This window comes from Leptopilina boulardi, unplaced genomic scaffold (genome assembly GCF_019393585.1).
Source record: "Leptopilina boulardi isolate dan_hultmark-lab unplaced genomic scaffold, ZJU_Lbou_2.1 LbouV2_316, whole genome shotgun sequence".
Classification (NCBI taxonomy): Eukaryota; Metazoa; Arthropoda; class Insecta; order Hymenoptera; family Figitidae; genus Leptopilina; species Leptopilina boulardi.
Window position 1 is genome coordinate 703,078 of NW_026137881.1, and position 21,371 is coordinate 724,448.

Sequence of the window (21,371 nt, forward strand, 5' to 3'; positions counted from 1 at the left end):
ATTGTTTACAGTTTTAAATTTTTCTTTTAAAGTATCTGTTCAAATTACTTTAAATGTTTATTTACATTTGAATTTCCTCAATAAACAAGTTTAATTATATATTTTTTTTAACATTTACTTATAACATTTAATAATTCTTACATTATTTACTTTGATATTTTTGTATGAATATTAAGGAGTATTTTATTATTATTTTGCTGCTACTCTTACTACTTATTTATTTACTATCGCTTACTTAGTTATAATTAATTAAAAATTGTTTGTTTATTTATTTCATTGATGTTATGTTTATTTCCAGATTAGTAGTCAACCATCTGAAGAGGAAATAAAATCATTCTGTAAAGGTACAAGTGTTTTTACTGGTCATTACAAACGGAGCTGGAATTTAATTTTTTCATTGAAATATTTTGTATATTTATGTATATTACAGTTTTATTTATTATGCGATTATTGTTATTAATTAATTTTAAGTTACTATTGTATTAAGAATTGATGATAATAAATAAAAATATTTATACAATATAAGTAAATTATTGAGACAGTCCAATTACACTCCTAATCAAGACATCAAAATTATATTTTAAATTTGATATTTATTTGTAATCTTTAACTTCAGGCTACGTAATATTAAGTTACAAGGTTTAGTCAAAAGTTGTATAAATATTAAAATGTCCGCACTGATTATATTTTTGGTGAACTTTTGCACAATAAATTTAAACAAGTCCGACATTTTAGTAATTATAAAACCTTTACTAATCCTCGCAACTCAACATTCTGAACTTTGCAGTATTCTTATATATTTTTAAATAATTTTCTACTGAAATAGTAAAAACAAAGCTTATTAACAACAATATCGACACAATAACAATAAAAATGTAATAAACATATAGATACAATAAGTATGCTGTGAAAGGGGTTTTTGAAGTCACCAAACATTTGTAACAACCAATGATAACAATTGCATCTCAAAAGATTTTTTCCACTTTTCAGATGATTGTTTAATAATTTACAAAAAATACATCAATCAAATAAATAAACAAGTAAATTAATAAATAATTGAATATATTTATCCTCTTTTATTAAATAAATTTAAACAAATAAATAAGTAGTAATAAAAACAACAAAAAATAATAATAATTCATAGTAATAATAATAAAAAGATGTTTTTTTGTTTGTTTGCATTGTTTCTTAAAATGATGAAATTTTTAATAAATATTAAATAAATATTTTTTGCTAAAGACGATCTGGACAATTAAAAGGGATATTACGTCCAAAAAAAGTCAATTTTTTATTGATTGGTAATTCTTATAAAAAATATTTTTCTCTATCAGAATCACCAATCAATAAAAAATTGATTTTTTCGGACGTAATATCCCTTTTAACTGACCAGGTCTCAAATATCTTTTAAATAGATATTACAAAGCCAATTGGCCAAACAAACAAAAAAACATCATTTTATTATCCAAATTTTTATGATTTTTAAAAAATTTTCTAATGAATAATATTCATACAAAAATTTCAGTTAAATAAGTAATGTAACAATATATTATATATAAATAAATATTAAATATATATATATTAAACTTAGCTAATAAAATTTGGAGCTTTCTAGATAAAGCGGACAACCGCCTTCTTGTTTCTTTTTAATATTATTACTTTTAAATATTATTATTTTATTAAAAATCCATCAAACAAAGAAAAACATATTCAATGATTTTTTAATAAAATAATAATATTTAAAAGTAATAATATTAAAAAGAAACAAGAAGGGATTGTTCGCTTTAAGTAGAATGTCCCATATTCAAGAAATTTATTACTTTATTTTTTGGGAAATTCAAATGTAATTATTTAAAGTAATTTAATTAGATATTTTAAAAAATTTTAAACTACAATCTTTAAAACTTGCACATTAATATTAAAAAAAATCCTTTGCATTTTTCTAGTAAATAATTGATAAGTACTAGAAAATTAACAAAGGAAAGAAAAAAATGGGAAATATATAGACATGCATGAAATTTAACTGGAAGTTAACAGATTAAAAAAGGAACTTAATATGGTTAACTTCCTGGAAAAGGGGGTGGTATTTAGGAAAAGTAATTGAGGAAAACTCACCGAAATTCCGGAACCTCGTCTTCACACAATGAGGACGATGCAGGCACGTGGCTAATGGCGGACTAAATGCTTGAAGACGCGAAAAATGTCGCTAGAGATTTCCGTTGACAACGCCGGGCGTTGATTGGTTGACAATTTTGCGAAGTGGCGCGCGACGTTGGAGGTGGTGGAAGACACTATTCGCTATGAACGCTGTCCTCTGATTGGCTGGAAATGTTTTTCTACTGGAATTGGCGCGCTTGACGTAATACAGAACACCAGGCGTTGATTTGTTGGAAAAGGCGCGCGATCCATTTAAATTTGAATTCTCCGATTTTCAAAATTATAATTATTAATAATTTATAGATAATTTCTTTTCGACGATGTTATACAATAATTTTCAACATTGGCCATTGATGTTGTTGTCGGAATCCTTCTTTCTTCTGTAAAAATTTCTGCAAATTAAACAAATAATATAAATATTATTATTTTTGACTTCTTAAAATTGTTATTTACAATAAAATAATAATTTTTAATTCCCAATATATATTTATAATAATTTATCGGAAATAATTTTAAGATTATATAATAAAATAGACTTCAATAAAATACTGCTATAAAAGCGCAAAATTATTTAAATAATTTTTATTAAATATACTTAAATATAAAAAACATAATTATAATATAGTGTCCGTTCATAAAATATTCTCACATGTATATTTTGTTTTACATTTTTTGACATCTACTTCCTCATATCACATATACATTTGCGTATGGTAGTGTCATTTTTTCTGCTTATTTTTTTATTTATTAGATGTGAGAAAAAATGATAAAAATATTTTTTAATTTATTTTTGTACGAAAATATATTTTATCAAAATTTTCCAAAAGAAAAGTAAGGAGGGAAGGGGACATAACGACAATAGAGACGACTGGCAGTCTAGTCATAATAAACCATTTATGACACCCTATTGTATTAGTTGCCCTTTTATACCTGAATAATGAAATTAAATTATATATAGTAATATTTCTTGAAATATTTATTTCTTTCATACTGTAAGTTTGAGTTCAAATTTAGATATATAATAAAATTAAAAAAATATTTTATTTACTGAAAGTTGTAATATTTAATTTAATTTAATTTTTTTTGGGAGTCCTTTGTCAAAACAGGAATTTCCAATTTTAATAAAATTTGATATACTAACGTATTTTAATGCGATGATTACGAAAACGATAGTGAGAAATGGTGCAAATTTGATTATCCTGGTGAAAACCATTTTAAAAACACCATAAAATCAAGGTTTTTTGCAATTAAATTTTAAAAAACGCACAATTTCAAAAAAAATTTAATATAATTTATATAATCAGCTTAAAAAAGTACGTTAGTATACCAAATTTACCAATTTACTAAATCAGCGTGGGGATGTTGTCGAAACTATATCTCAATATTTTTAGATGATAATAAAATTTTTTTTAAAGTAATGTTTTACAAGTCATTTTTTCTACATTTTTTAGACATGAAAATAAATGATAAAAGACACATTTTAATTATTTTCTATTTAATATATTTTTTTAAATGCTGCAAAAAAATAAGGTGGGAGGGGGAAATAACAACAATAGAGTCGACTGGAAGTCTATTTATAATAAACCATTTATGACACCCTATTGTATTAGTTGCCATTTTATACCTGAATAATGTAATTATATTATATATAATAATATTACCTGAAATATTTGTTTCTTTCATACTGTAAGTTTGAGTTCTAATTAAGATATAATGAAATTGAAAAATTATTACATTTATTGAAAGTTAAAAGGGAGGATGGGGTAAGGATAGTTGTAGGTAAGACATTTTTAGATCTAGCAGCTAAAATTCAATAGGCATCGGAAAAAGAATAGTATCGTTCGAAAGCCTGTTTATATAGCTGCAATTTTGTAATACATTATTTTGCTGTGGATTGCAATGCCTTCGAGATATTAGCGGAAAATTAAAAAAAAATTTAACTATCCTTGCCCCACTATTGGGGCAAGGATAGTTATCAAAATTCTTTTTACAAAAAATAATCAAAAAAAGACATTAAATTTGGGGGTTTTTTAATTTCATTGTTTAAAAGCACCTCAAAACACTTCAAAGAACTACCAAAAAAATTTTTTGGAAATAAATAAATATTTAAAACAGTTAATATCTAAAACAGTGTTTGAAACTGAACTGAGACATTTTAGAAAAAACAGGATTTTCACAAATAAACACGTAGCTTCCACAAATGATATCTCATCAAGATCAAATTTTTCTTGACGTCTTTTGGTGTTAAAACAAGTATATATATGATGAATGGTGCCCTTTTTGAAAAAGCCGTATAGGCAATAGAGCCACTAACTATCCTTGCCCCATCCTCCCCTAATATTTAATTTAATTTTTTTTGTACACTTTATGCAATAAAAATAAAGAATAATTTGAATAATTATAATAAAAAATATTATATTTATTGAAAGCTGTTATTTGTAATTATAGTTTATTTGTATATCTATATATTTTACAAAAATTAAAAGAATAATTTTTATTTTATCCAAGTGCTTGAAATAATTCCTTAAATTAAACTTTTTCCTTAAAAAAATAATGATAACTTAAATATCACAATTATAATATATTGTAAATATAATATATACAAATATAATACATTTATAATATATATAATTATAATATATTAATAATTAATAATCTTTGTCTCGTTTGTGTCACGCATGCGCGACAGATAAGTAACTGCATCTTGAAATTTCATAAATATTTTTCTATTGGCATAGAACTACGTGCTTGCGCACTTGCGCAGTTTAGAAAAAGACAGCCTGTGGTTTTAGGCTCTAGCTTTCTCTTTCTTACGAGGATCTATCCTCTCACATGCTACTGTCTATATGTATGTATAAATTTTGGTAAACAAATAGCGGATTTGATATAATATTCCGGTATTTTTTAAAAATACACTCCGAAGATTGTTTCGCATTCTATGAAACAGGCCACGTCTATAAGTTATAGTTTTACGCAAACTCGATGTGCGCCCGTATCCTAAGCATTAACTATAGTCATTCTTACCTTATTGGTTGAAAAAGCGCGTGTTAATTTAAAATTATTTTACAAAAACTGTTTAATTTAATTAATTTAATTTAGTTATTATCTTTTCTTGTTAATATTATTTTTTATTATAACAATAAATATTAGAATATATTTTTTTTTGATATAAAAGCAAATGGATGAAATTTTTTCTTATATTTAAAATTCATAGAATCAATTTGAATAAAAGTACAGTGAAAAAACTTAATTCCTGATTTCTGAGTGTATTTTTTTTTTAATGAAATGGAGAAGAAAAATAAAAAAGTATGGGGTCCTTAGCTTCTTTGAATTTAAAAAGCTTATATCGCCGACATCGATATCGTATGAACCCTATGGTGTTTTCTCTCCAAGCGTAGCAGTTGCGCGTATATATAACGATAATATGTTAAATTTTGCTCTCTGAGACAAACGAACCACTGTGTGCACACTCATCTGTCTTTCAGCATCCACATGTCTCTTGTTTTTGTCATTCACTTGTTGACGGGGTCGGTGAATGCGCGTGAAAGGCCCCCTTACACGAACGACCCCGAATGTTACGCGCGCACGGTTCTTCTACTGTAATCCAATATACTTATACATGTCCAATAAGCCCGACAAAGATTCCTTTTTTCAAAAAATTTTCAAAAATAAAATAAATATTTTCAATCGTTGTAACCTCACTTTATTATTGAATCAAAGGAATATTTATTAGAAGAATATATCCATGAGTGGACCACTTTTTTATTTACTCAAATAATTTTTTTCAGTGAAGGAAATTTAAAAACTATAATATACGGTTGGATATATATTGTCCTCAGCTATAAGTTATATAAATTGAGATTTTTTTTTGCAGTTTCAATGAAAAATTTTTAGATCAATCTTCTGAAGTGATGTTTTTTTTGACACGAAAAAATTTATATCCATTAGTGGACCACCTGCTGAAATCGCTTAAAAATGATTAAAAATCAAATAAACATTAAAGGATTTCAATACTTATAGAATATTTATTTATTATAAACATTTCAAACAAACAAAAATATTAGTGCATTTCAATTAATTTCAGTGTTAGAAATGTTGCAAATTAAATATACCTAGTTTCTATTTAATTTACTGGGCATTGTAAACAACGAATCAATTTCAATTGCCTTTTTTTTCTTCGGCAGATTTCTTTTTTAATGCTTTTAATGACATTTTAAAAATTTGTAAACGGTCCATTCATGGATACAAAAGGTGCCGTCTACTAGTGTAAGAAATTTTAAATATCATATTTAAATTTTTTCTAACATTTAAATAATTAAAAATTCTTCTTGTATGATAAAAATAAATATATATATATAAATAACAAAAAGAAAATTAAAATTACTTTGAAAAAGTAAAAATTAAATATTTTTTTTAATCTCGGAAAAGATGGTTATAAAATTTTCACGATATTTTTTAACACAATTTTTTTCTCGTGCGGCTGTATTAAACACAAAAATGCGTCAATTTACTTAGGTATTACACTAAAAATGTTTTTACGGTGTTTTATTTATTATTATTTAAAACCAATATTAGTTTAATATTTCGCATTTAGTTTCATAAAAATTGGAAAGGTGGTCCATTGATGGATACATTTTCCTATTTATTATTTGCCTTCAAAACATTTGAAATTTTTTTTGTTTTCACCTGTATAATTACAATGCTAAATATTTAGTTAAAATAAACATATATACACTGAAAAAAAAAATTTATTTGATTCAAATACCGGTGTATTTAAATTATTATTATTATTATTATTATTATTTATTTTTACCGGTATTTGAATCAAATAAATATTTTTTTTCAGTGTATATAAATATGGTTCTGCTCATTACGATAGTGCATTCAAATTGTTTCTATGGGTGTAAGTTTCTGAACTCGTCAGTAAAACACACCCTTGGGGCAGACAAGCGGTGCGTAACTAACCTCACGCACGCTTCATGCATTGATGTGACCGCACACTGCCTCCATTCATAACTCCTTTCGCATGTACGCGTACACGCACTCATACCTTCGATTCCTCTTACGAATATATATGTATATATAAGTATATATATATATATATTCACCACACAGCCGCTCAATTGAAATTGCTAGAAAAATCAGTGATTCAAATCGAACCGTCAATATTTTCTGAAAATATTTTCGATATCTCTACCCTAGTTCTCTGACCGTAATTGATGACACAGATATATTTCCGTCTTTACATCAAGGGAAAATGAAAAAAGAAAACAAAAATTATCAAATTTTTTAAAAAAGTATTATAAACACACTTTTCATGTATATGACATATTTGTTTAAAAAAGGAACATGTGGGTTGGACAATCAAATGAAAAGTTAGTCGAACTCTCATTTTTTTTTTTTTTTATTATTTTTAGAAAAAAACCCAAGTTATAATTATAAAAAATGTTTTAGTCAAAATGTACACCGTAAAAAAAATATTCTTAAAATTTTTGATGTCTTATCCCATAATTAATAATAAATTATAATTTCTTTTAAAATTTTGTCAAATTTTTTAGGACAGGAAATATATATATATATATCAAAAAATATCTTTAACGTTTTGAAATCGGTACCGATTTCTCATCAGAATTTATAAATCTACAACTATATAAATGAGTTATGAATTTTTGAAAATCTGATTTTTTTTTGAGTTTTTTAAAAATACACCTAATTTCAATGACATCTTACTCTAAAAGCATTGAATTTACGAATTATGACCAAGATACAAAAAAGTTTCAGTTTTTCATCGACTTTCAAAATATGTTAACGAGTAAAAAATTTTTGAATTTGTTTATAAAAAACAGCGATTTTTTACAAACAAATTAAATTTCTTTAAATTTAGGGGCGATTTTTAAAATTTTTTTTTTATTTTTTATACACATGAAAATAAGGGGAAAATTTTTGTAATAAGTTTTGGAGTGGGCCTGATGATCCTTTTGTTTATATAATTTGTTTAAAAAAAAAATTTACTTTTTTTCGTTTTTTTTTTATTTTTCAAAATAAAATGTATTTTAATTTGCTTTTACATATGAGTTTACTAAAAGATCCTAGTGCCCAAAACTCTTTTCATTTCGAAAAATAAAAAAAAAAAACGAAACAAAAGTAAAAAAAAATTTTTTAAACAAATTATATAAACAAAAAGAATCATCAGGCCCACTTCAAAACTTATTAAAAAATTTTCCTCTTATTTTCATGTGTGTAAAAATAAAAAAAAATCACCCCTAAATTTAAAAAATTTTAATTTGTTTATAAAAAATCGCTGTTTTTTATAAATAAATTAAAAAAAATTTTTTTTTTCGTTAACATATTTTGAAAGCCGATGAAAAACTGAAACTTTTTTGTATGTTGGTCATAATTCGTAAATTTAATGCTTTTAGAGTTAGATGTCATTAAAATTAGGTGTATTTTTAAAAAAACTCGAAAAAATCAGTTTTTAAAAATCCATAACTCAGAAATTTGAGCACTTATAAAAATATAAAAAAATACATAAACCTTTTATTTTCTATAAAGATGGAAAAAAAATGTATTTACCGAATTTAAAATGTCATATGTAAAAATTTCACGTGGAATCGCCCATATACTAATTTATAAATTAATATAAGAAAATGAAGAATAGCATCTGTTTTTTATAAAATTAGTTAATTTATTTTCCTTAAATTTGAAATTCATAAATAAATTTAAAGCATAAAATTTTGAAGTTAACTTGGCACAGTAACTGTTAACAATGGAAGAATGTTTTTGCATTCAAAGAAATATTCAACATAATTTATTGCTCATAATAAGCATTATCCCTCTCGTCAATGTTCATGACGTGTATATAATAAAGCAAAGAAAACACTGATCCAAGAAACAATTATATATTGTATATATATATAAATACATTTGTTGAAATAATATTTGAATGGAACCGACAGTGTTATATAATTTTCATCGATAACGTTGCGGGCATTTGAACAATATTTAAAAAAATAAATAAATTAAAAAAAAACTCGAAAATGAATCGCTATTTTCTAATGCAAAAAGACGCGCAAAATGTGTGACATAACAAAAGTGCGGGCGACTTGGTGCGCCGCGCTTATTTATTATATATATATGTATATATGGACAAAAGATTATCTTTGAACGTAAATAACGTTTTTCAGTGGCTTGTATTTGAAAAGTGTCGAAGAGGCAATAATAATTAATGTTACGCGATATCGAGTTCACATATATATAAGAATGACACAGACTGATCGATGTCATAGGCCGGTTGTCTTAACGATAACCCCTTCTTCGTGACATCTTGACATTATCATTTCTCCATAAATATATACATATATATATATATACTCTAGCACATAATTTTTTTCCCCCGTTCATTATACACGATTATATTTGTCTTTTTAGAAGACATTCGAAAAATTCACCTTTTTTTATATATATATATATTTTTCCTTACACATTATCATAGATTATTTATATGGAAAAGTTTCGAAAAAAAAACCACTCAGGAAATGATGATTTCTCAATATTTCGATATATGTATATTTCATTTGAACTCTGGAATATATGTTATTTCTTGAAATTTATTTCAAGGAAGAATCAAAGTTCGAGAAATATTTATAATATGACAGAGGAAAAAAAAGAAATGGTAGATTTGAGTTTTTATTAAAAATTCTGATAAATAATAATAATAATAAAAATACATTCAATTTTGACGAAGAGTGTACAAAGTATAAAATTTATTCTTTATAATGTCATCGCAAGGTTTATCTTGGGTGACACGAGTATATAGAGACATGAAAAAAAAATGTGTCAAGACAAGTAATAATTGTTGCCAAGTCAGCGCAGATTTATGTCATTATAAATCGCGTAAACGATAAATAATATGTTTAAAGAAGAATTTAAAATATTTCACAACATTGTCGCAGTAGAGTTTATTATAATTTGTATTGATAATATAATTTTTGTAATAGAAAAAAAAAATGAAAAAATTTTCTTAGTAATTTAAAGTATACCCAAGAAGCACGTAATATAACCTCAATATCAAGGTAATATTACATGTAAGATTCGTAATATAACGTTGTAATATTACAGTAATCTTACAGTGATCTTAAAATGTCCGCCTCAAGGTAATATTACCAGGAATGTTACTGTAATATTACGCGCTAATATTAAGGTAATATTACAATAATATTGCAGTAATATTATACCGTAATATTAAGGTAATATTACAAGAGAATATTACAGTAATATTATGGGAACATTTCTTTACGAAAAAAATCTACCCATCCAGGGAATCGAACCCCGAACTCAAAGCACACGAGTCCAGAGTTTTACCAACAAGCCAAATTCACTTATAATATATTTACGTTTTTTATGCTTTATGAATAACTCAAATCAGTCTGTAATATTACTGTAATATTACCGTTAATATTACAGTAATATTCCCGGTAATATTACCTTGAGGCGGACATTTTAAGATCACTGTAAGATTACTGTAATATTACAGCGTTATATTACGAATCTCACGTGTAATATTACCTTGATATTGAGGATATATTACGTGCTTCTTGGGTATATAGCAAGACTAAGAAAAAAATTTATTTGAAACAAACAAATTTTGTTTCAAATATAAAATTTATTTAATTTAAATAAAAAATTATTTATTTTCATGTTACTCCGTGTTGAAAAAGACACCAAGAAATTAATAAAAAAAAAAAAATTAAAAAATTAATATCTCAAAAGGGGTGAGATGGAAATAAAAATGTTAATAAAGGTTTGAGCTTGCGATGCTAATAAAGGGAGATAAAAGACGTTCTCGTTTAGAAGCTCAGTGACCTTGTGAATAGTGTATATATATATATATATATTTACACCGGAAGGTGAACGGGTTGTATTCTATTAAGCCAAAAAGGGCTAAGTAGTGTCGCGTCGACGCACACCTCCCGTGAGGATCAACCCTTTGCTCACCCTTGCATAATCCACGACCCCGTGGAGACCGACACAAAATTAGAGACGCCCCCTTCCCCCTTTTGGATCCGACCTCCTTTTGCATCTGTACTGATGATTTAGGAGAGAATTATCAAGACTGAATCCAATAACGCGAACCGCGAAATTTGTCCCGCGGCAAATTAAGATCAAGGACCATATATACGCGTATATATGCATATATATATATGCGCCCAAGTCCCTTGAAATACGACCTATTATGTTATTTATTTCATTTCGAGAATGGCCATTATATCTTTACATGAATCATTTTTCAAGTACATATATATATATATATTGTGTAAAAAAAATGAAGAAAAGATGTTTGTAATTTTTAAAGTATATTTTTTTATGAAAATGCTTGGTAATATTTATAATATTGTCAAATAATTTAGTAAAGGGTGTAATAGACATCAGTTTCATATATCATTTTATAAGTCTATATATATATATATATATATATATATATATATATATATATATGAGAGAGAATAAAGTAGTTAAGTCAACTAATAAAATGGTTACGAATACCATTTTTAGTATAAACCGCTGCTAACTTAATAGTCAGGAATATACCAATTATAATAGTAAAAATTTAAATAGTTGTTACCATTTTATTATAGTAAGGGGAACTTACTTTTCTTAGTACCAACAACTAATAAATATTGTAACAGATTACATTTAGTTAGTTAACCTAATGAAATTCAGCTTTCTAATAAAAATTAGTAATTCCAATAAACAAAATACTTACAACCGCAATTATTTATTTACTATTATTCACACTTGGGGCAAAATTCCTCAACTGTTCCCACTACAAAAATTAATTTCAATCGATTCCTCTAAATTTCAACTTAACATAATTTCTATAAAACTTATTCAATTACAATTTTATTATAGGGTTTTGAAAAGAATTTTTTCTCTACTTTAAAAATATAATATCCAAATTTAAAAATTTTTTCTTTTAAAGCGTTTTTTCTTAAAATTTAAGGAAAAAATTTAATTTTCGATGCTTAAGGCCGTTTAAAAAAAAATTTTTTTGATAGTGGTGTTAAATAAGTGTATAAATTTTGAATTTGAAATTTTTAATATTTTTCGAGATATTTACAATAACAAATTTGAGCAATATTTTTTTGCTTTACTTATAACTTTTTTCCTATTAAAAATAGAGAAAAATGTTGTAAATGTTTTTAACGCGGAAGATCTTAAAACTTTTAGAAAAAAATTATTGTTTTAAAAAAATATTAATTTTTAAACAATTGGTTTAAAAAAATAAAATTTGTTTATAACTTTTAACCATGTTCTCCCTCATTTAGAAACGCGAAAAAATATCATGAATATTGTTTAAGTTATAATAAATCGATGATTAAATTTTTGAGATAGCATTATTTTTTGTTTTCGAGATATTAATTAAATAACTAACAAAAGTTAATAAAAAATGAAATATTTTACGAACAAATAAAATTAGAGTAATTTGAAAAACATTAGTAATTTGAATCAACATTAGTTGAGGAATTTTGACCCACATTCAAAAAAACTATGTTTATTGCAACGTTAATATAACTTTCTTGTTGTTGTACCAAACATATTCTTTGTATGATGTGAATAATAATAAATAAATTTTATAGGTTAGGTTTATTGGTTAAATTGTTACTTACATTCAAAACAATCTACATATTCTTCGAACCCCCATGAGATTAATAACTTCCGCAAATCCATGGCACTTTTTGAACAATCTATAAAATAATTTTTAATTTATATAGAAATTGTGTAATTATTTTTATAATTACACATAAACATAAATGACCACATTTTCTTACGACATTGCTTGACGAGCATGAACGTGCTTCACAGTGTTGCCAACCAAAATGCTAACAACTGCCAACCTCGGGCGTGAAACGCAATGAAAAAGTGAAGGCAGAGCACTATACAAGTCGTTGTGTAACTACAAAAATAATCCTAAACTTGACTTCAGCAGTTTTGAGTGGCAAATGAAGCGGGAAATTTTTAATTCATTTAAATTTTGTTTTAAAAATAAAACACTCCAATAAAAAGAAAACAAAAATTTACGAACTAATTTCAATAAATAAATCTAATATTTAATAATTATTTTAGATTTAGAATAATATAAGGAAAAAATGATTGAAAAGTGAATTTATTACCTATCTTAATTTAATATTTCATTATCTATTTTTTTATTAAAAATTAAACTTAAAAATAATTTATTTATAATATAAATTTCATTATATTACTTACAATAATAGCTGAAAATAAACTTCGAATTAAATTTACATTTGCTAAAATACCACAGAAAAAAGCTAAAACGCAAGAGAAAATCACAACGCACCTTAGATATTATTGAATGATAAAAAATCTTTTTTACTTTGCTTCTTATATTTTCCTTAATATTTATTTGTGAATATATTTTTTAAATTTATTTACGTAATATTTTGACAGCACAATTAAATTATTACATTCATTAAATTAAAAACCTCATGTAGGTCACTTTGTGTATTAGGAAAAACACCCTATTATAAAATTTTAATACACCAAAGTAACGCCAGTATCGGGCAACTTTAATTTTCCTACTTTTACTTTTTTGTGCTTCATTATTGATGGGAACACAATTACAACACAATTTATTAATGGAAAATAAGTATTATGTTCTTAATACTTTCTTAGAGTTATGTTTTCTATAAAAACATAAATTTCAGATAGCCAAATAAAATTAAGCAGTAGTCGTTTTTTGGGCATTTGTAAAAACACTTTATTATAAAATTTTAATAGTCATTAACAAAAAATAATTTAATAACAGTGAATAGTAACTACGATAAAGATAATAAAAAAATCCTAAGCTCCTAAAATTATTAATTCAATGAAATCTTCGAATTTGGTTTCCAACAAAAAATCAAGAACAAAAATATATACTAATCAATAACATATTATACTGTATTAGAAAAGCAAACTGAAATATTTGAAAATACTGATTTACAATATTAAAGAACAACAAGAAAGGGAGAGAAAGCCGCACAATGAATAGAATTCGATCAGAATATGAAAAGCCCTGAAACTCTTTTGTGTTATACACTCGAAGAAGAGAGTCACTTTTATTGCGAAGGGATTATTAATGGGAATAGATTTTTCGCCAATATGTCAGAATCGACGAATCCAAGACGTGGTTTGTTGGGAGAGAGAGAAAAAAAAAAGAAAGAAAGAGTAAGAGAGGGCAAAAGCGAAGTTGTTATGACAGTCAGCAGCGAGTCATCCATCACTGAGATTTGGTCCCGATGGGTCGACCTCGCGCGGACCAACTTATCCAATATTTAAGGTTTTGTCCCTCGCGGGCCAACTGATATATCACCCGCATTAATATATATTTGCGGGGGAGATAACTCCTCGGTGTGATACGGTCAAAGAAAATGGAATCGAGACAAGAGTGTGAGAGAGCTGGACTCGTAAATATATATATATATATACACCATACAATATCAAACCAAAATCGCCAACCTTTCAAGAACCTTAAATCAGAAACAACTATTCATTTCCTCATCCATCATATGACACGACGAGTTCACAAAATTTACGTTCCAATGTAATTTATGGTTGAAGAGTGAAATATTACGAAAAATATATTATAATTGTATATGCAGAGGGAGAAAATTCTTCTATATGCTACGTGATAATAATTACAATTTCCTAAAACTGATTAACAGTTTGTTGACTTTTACTAGAATATTGATTCTGGACTATTGGAGACTTTTTCAAGGCTCGCTTATGGCTCAAAATACTCATCGTAATGGCTATATATGAACAAAATCATATGCGCAAGTTAGAAGGAAATAATTGAACCTTGAGCAAATTTTGTGTCACAAGCTAGCCTTGAATTTTTAAAAAAATTTAAGCCTTACTGAACTAGCCTTGAAGAAGCTTTATGGAATCATTGAGATAATTTTAAGACTTTTAATGAAAGAATTCGAACAGTTTGCGATTTGCTCAGCTAACAGATTAATTGTTCAATGTTTCCTGCTCATTAGGATCACTTATTTGTGCGTTAGGAAAAACACTTTATTATAAAATTTTAATCAATCCTATGGATTTTTCAACAACATAAAAAAAACATTTTGACTAAATTATGCAAATCCGAAAAAATTATCATCTATAATAAAATTTTAATATACGCAGACGTACCGCCAGTATGGGTCAACTTTAATTTTACTAAACTAAGAGAAGTTATTAACTCATCCTCTGAACTTTTTGAGGCTAGATACTTGTATACTTGTGGTACAAATGATTTAGTACAGTATATCTGTTCACCAAAAAGCGTAGCTGCGATATACAGTTTAGAATTTCAGACAGCAAAATAAAGTAAGTAGTCGTTTTTTGTGCATTAGGAAAAACACCTTATTATAAAATTTTAATACATTAAGGATGGAAACTTAATAATGCTACAATATCTTGTTTCACTTGAGATAATAAATAAGTATAATAAATTTTTTCCAAAGACTCAAAAATTTATTTTGCTTCTATAAAGTAATAGTTCTCGGCCAATCTAATACATAAAAATGCTTTGTTCAAGAAATAATACAACTGCTACTTTTCTCACAAATTCAATTGAAAAAATATTAGCAAATATCACAGCACTAGAAAATATAAAAGCGGAATCAAGTCAATATAAATCGAAAATTTCTTTCTACCCAAATAATAATAATAATAATAATAATAATAATAATAATTCAAAAGCAAAAATTTCCAAACCAATAAACATAGAAACCAAAAATTTTCAACAAACTAAAAATAAAAAAAATTCTAAAAATATAAATCCAACTATTTCTCAAATAGAAAAAACAAAAATACACCAAATTCCAACATCATCATCGACTATAAAATCACCACAAATTATGAAAGAAACAATGTCACTATCGAAAAAATATACAAATTTACTAATTATTAAAAATATTCTCTTGGCTAATAAAGATAAATATTCAAATTATACAAATATTTATACAGATGGCTCTAAAACAGCATATGGTACTGGTTGTGCATTTATTGTTGAAAATGAAGTAGAAATTTCAATTAAATTACCAAATACATTTACTGTATTTTCAACTGAAGCTTATGCTATTCTTCAGGCATTAAATTATATTGAATATTCGGAAAAAAGTAATTTTATCATAAACACTGATTCAAAGAGTGTTATTAATGCAACACAAAATAAAAAATCATTGAATCCAATAATAAGAAATATTTTGGAAAAAATAGGAAAATTAAAATTAAAACACATACTATTACAATGGACACCATCGCATATTGGAATACAGGGTAATGAACGCGCTGATTTTGCTGCTAAAAAAGCAACAGAACTAATTTATTATGAACCAATTAGAATTCCCATTTTTTATCAAGATTTCGATTATTTAATTAGGCTAAAAGTAAAAGAACAGGAAAATGAAAAATGGAATAATTCAAAATTTATTTATAATAGGTAAGAATTACTAAAGTGTATATCAGCAAATTTTCAAATATACTATTTTTAATTGACAATATGTGAAATGCAAACGTGATTATGAACTTATCAAATAATTTGAAGGATTTTTCAAAAAAAAATTAAAATCCTCTTAGTTATAAACAATTGAAGTTTTTTTTACGTTTAATTAAAAAATTCATATCTTGGAATATAAAATGAACGGATTTTAGTGTATATATACGCGTTACGTTACATTCGCTACAATTTCGTGGTTTGTATTCCTATTATAAGTGTGAAATATTTTTTAAAAAAAACTTTTGTGTTTTTTTATTATTTAATATTTAAATATTTAGAATTGAACTTCCGGATCAACTTCACTCCTGTGTCTATTATTGCATCAACGCAATTTTGAGTTTTCTTTTAAATAAATAGAGTCTTTTTTGAATTTTAATATTTCATCTACTTTTACATTAAAAATGACACCTGTAAAATAGATGCTGTAATCCGTTATTAAAAGAATAACATATAAATCAATTTACAAAGTTGTTAAATGTGTTACAAAAGATTAAGTTTCCTAAATTTGATTAAGAATTAAAAATTCAAAAAATCAACAAAATTTTTTTATTTATTTTGAAACTTTAGGAAATTTACATATAGGGTCCCTTTTCTGTATATTAAAAAACAATGTACACTGAGAAAAAAAATTTAGTGTTTGCAACCAAATTGTTTTAGGTTCAATTTTGGTGGCAATTTTGGTTCTTGTAACCAAATTTTGGTTGGCTGAAACAAAGTCGTAGAGTTATCTCAACCAAACATTTGGTTAGATCAACAAAATTATTTGGTTGAAAATTTTTAAATTCCAACCAAAATTCGGTTACGACAACAAAATAATTTGGTTAACACAACAAAATAGTTTGGTCTAAAAAACCAAATGATCGTTTGCTGTTCTAACCAAAATTTGGTTGCGACAACCAAATAATTTGATTCGCTCTCAGCTCATAGCTTAAGAGAACGCAGTTAGTTTAAATCTCTCACAAGGATGGGTAGTCCAGTGGTCAGAGCTCCCGATCTTTAGTTTTAAAACAAAGGTTCGATCCCAGGCGGAGATGAGATTTTTCAAAGTACACAAATATTTCAATTGGATAAATATAAATTCAATGTTAAATTGATAATAAATAAATAATGAAATAAATAAAAATAAAAGAAATAAGGTAGAATAAAATTTTTAATTTTACAAAAAAAACTGTTTGTTTAATCAACCAAACATTTTTGTTGACCTAACAAAAAAAAATTTGGTTGAGCTAACCAAACATTTTTGTTATGCCAAAACAAAAAACACTCAACCAAATTTTTTGATTGACTCAAACAAATAGTTTGCTTGCTTAAATACCAACAAAATTTTTTTGTTGGCCCAACTAAATTTTGGTTGCTCTGACTAAATATTTTTCTCAGTGTATATTTAAAAAATTGTATAGTTCACTATCCTTTTCGAATTAAATTAGCTCAAAACACAATTTAAAATTACGGAATTTATCATAAAATAATACATTTTTAAAAATAATTTAATGATTTTAACTATAACTTCTTCCTCTTTTTTATCATGCAATTTTTTATTTTCACAAGTAATTATAATTAAATATTTGATTAAAAAAATACGATTTTGAGTTTTACATTCTCATTTTTTATATGTTTAAACTATTTAGGAATTGAAAATTGGAATATTTATGAAATACTATTAAAATTTCTTTTAAAATAAAAAAAAAATTAAAAAAAAACAGTTATTGGTAACCTATTACATAGGGGAATGTATCCATGAGTGGACCACCTTTTTATTTACTCAAATAATTTTTTTCAGTGAAGGAAATTTAAAAACTATAATATACCGTTAGATAGGTATTGTCCTCAGCTATAAGTTATATAAATTGAGATTTTTTTCCAGCTTCAATGAAAAATTTTTAGATCAATTTTCTGAAATGATGTTTTTTTAAAAAAAAAAAAAATTGTATCCATGAGTGGACCACCTGCTGAAATTGCTTAAAAATGATTAAAAATCAAATTTTACACTATACTTGGAATGTTATAAGTTATAATGAAGAAAATAAGGCCTTTTTTTAAGTGACAAAAATAGAGGATCTAATAGGTATAATTTACTTTTTTTGAAAGGGAAACTTTTTTTTCCATTTCAAGACTCTAAACACTCATATATATATAATACAATTATAAGAAAAAGTCTAGGAAAAGTATATATAATAAGATATATATATATATGCTGTATAGTGATTGATGAAGCTGTGTACAGTCACAATAAGCCAGAACCCGTAATAATCTGTTATATAGTAATCTATTAATATAACGCAGGGGAGTATTACCGAATATGAAATGGATCTTTAGGCATGAATAAATTAGCAATTCAAATGTAGTGTGTAAAGGTAGTAAATGTAAACGCAACTGACAGCGGTCTGAAACTCAAGATCTAATGTCGCTAGTCCTTTACTAATATACTATATAATTGGAACCAGTAAAGATGTTATATATTGAATCTGTAAATAAAATTTTGTAATTCTTAATTATTTAAAAATAAAATCATTAACAGGGGGTCGATTACGTAACTTTCCCACTTCCCACATCTCACTTCCCACATTTTACATTCCACTTCCCAAATCCCAGATCTCACTTCCTACATTTTACATCCCACTTCCCACATCCCATATTCACATCCCACATTTTACATTCCACTTCCCAAATCCTAGATCTCACTTCCCACATTTTACATCCCACATCCCACATCTCACTTCCCACATTTTACATTCCACTTCCCAAATCCCAGATCTCACTTCCTACATTTTACATCCCACTTCCCACATCCCATATTCACATCCCACATCTCACTTCCCACATTTTACATTCCACTTCCCAAATCCCAGATCTCACTTCCTACATTTTACATCCCACTTCCCACATTTTACATCCCACATCCCATATTTCACATCTCACTTCCCATATTTCATATCCCACTTCCCATATTTCACATCTCACTTCTTACTTCCCATATTTCATATCCACTTCCCACTTCCCATATTTCACATACCACATCCCACATCCCATATTTCACATTCTACATCTCACTTCCCACATTTCACATCCCACTTCTCACATTTCACTTTTCACACTTCACATCTCACATTGTACATTACACTTTTCTTATCACGCTTCCCACCTTTTATATCCCACTTCTCACATCTCTCCCATTTCCCACAAGATGTTGGATGTGGGAAGTGGTATGTAAAATGTGGGAAGTGAGAAGTGGGATGTAAAATGTGGGAAGTGAGATGTGGGAAATGGGATGTGGGAATTGAGAAGTGGGATGTAAAATGTAGGAAGTGAGATGTGGGATGTAAAATGTGAGATGTGGGATGTAAAATGTGGGAAGTGAGATGTGGGAAGTGGGAAAGTTACGTAATCGACCCCCTGATCCTACAATATTTTCTCGTTAATATTTATTTCCTGTTATAATTTTACATCTTCATTTATATATATATATTTACTATTGTAAATATTCGATTGTTTTTATGATAATACATATGTTATGAGATTTACGAACCTCACAAAAAAAAAAAAATAAAATTGTTGGAAGTAATATGGTAAGATGTTTAAATGCATGCAAAGTGAGTTGTTTCCATGCTGTGCAGTTATTTTTAAAGTATATTTTTTTTCTCTTTTTTTTTGAATAACAACATTAGAAAATAACTATAGCCTAGGAATAAGTTATCATGATGATAACGCGCTATTATTATCGTTATCGAGATGGTGGACGTAAGGACCAAACACGGAAAGTAGCATGTGTAGTGTGTTTGGTCTTCAGTGTTACCACCCACAGGTTAAAGTGAACCAACAATCCTTGCATATGCATATATATATATATATATATATATATACGTCCTCGAGGCATCGAGTTGGATTTACAAGCGCATGAAAGAGATTTACCGTCATGGTTTAACTCGCGGGCAATTAAACCGTCGTGTCTTGTCCGTGGACTCTGGACATCGTCATTCCTGTCTAGAATCGTTTACTTAACAAATTTAATCCCGAGAACTTCAATTTCAATGATAATTGTTATCTCGCACATTACGTAATCTTTTTTAAATTTTTTTCTTAAAAGACGACGCGCGTGACCTAAAAATATCGACTCGGATATTGTATAACTTCATTTTAACTTATAAGTTAAAATGAAGTGTTTGGCTCAATCCAAAGAAATGCGTGTCATTTTAAGAAACATAGTGGTCTTAAAGTCATTATTTTTTGCTTTAGCCAGATCAAAATTAGAATTTGTAATAGCAATATGGGTTCCATACCAAAGACTATACCAATTGTTAAAACTAGAGCGTGTACAAAATAAATTTCTCTGTTTTGCAGCAAGACAAGTTGGTGTATATATTACAAAATACTCAGTCATGATTATACAGATTTAAGAAAAACACTAATGGTCGCCAAAACTCTACTCCAGAATTATTTTTTTGGACCTATTATATACTATTGTTCAAAATAATTAACGGATTAATCGATTGTCCATCGATATTGCGTCAAACATAAATTTTATTGTTCCTTCAAAAGATTTAAGAAATCAAAAACTGTACAGAGTTAAATTTAACAAATCTAACTATTTATATATAACAGTAGTGTTATTAACAGAATTTGTACTAGAGGTAACAAGTACTGTCACGCGTTAGACTTCTTTGGTATATCT

General features: G+C 26.5%; 1 protein-coding gene and 1 long non-coding RNA gene across 6 annotated transcripts in view; one reads left to right on the plus strand and one right to left on the minus strand.

The window, feature by feature from the left end:
- LOC127283969 (uncharacterized) overlaps nt 1-1,232 on the plus strand; it is a 113,419-nt gene extending 112,187 nt beyond the window's left edge. For 2 of the 3 annotated variants that reach the window (XR_007843412.1, XR_007843411.1), the window contains one exon: nt 299-1,232. This is a non-coding gene — a long non-coding RNA (uncharacterized LOC127283969). The remainder of the gene's footprint in view (nt 1-298) is intronic. The other variant, XR_007843413.1, reaches the window with a different exon arrangement.
- The window catches only part of LOC127283956 (zinc finger protein basonuclin-1-like), a 528,269-nt gene that overhangs the window by 260,072 nt on the left and 246,826 nt on the right, over nt 1-21,371 (minus strand). The window lies entirely within an intron of this gene.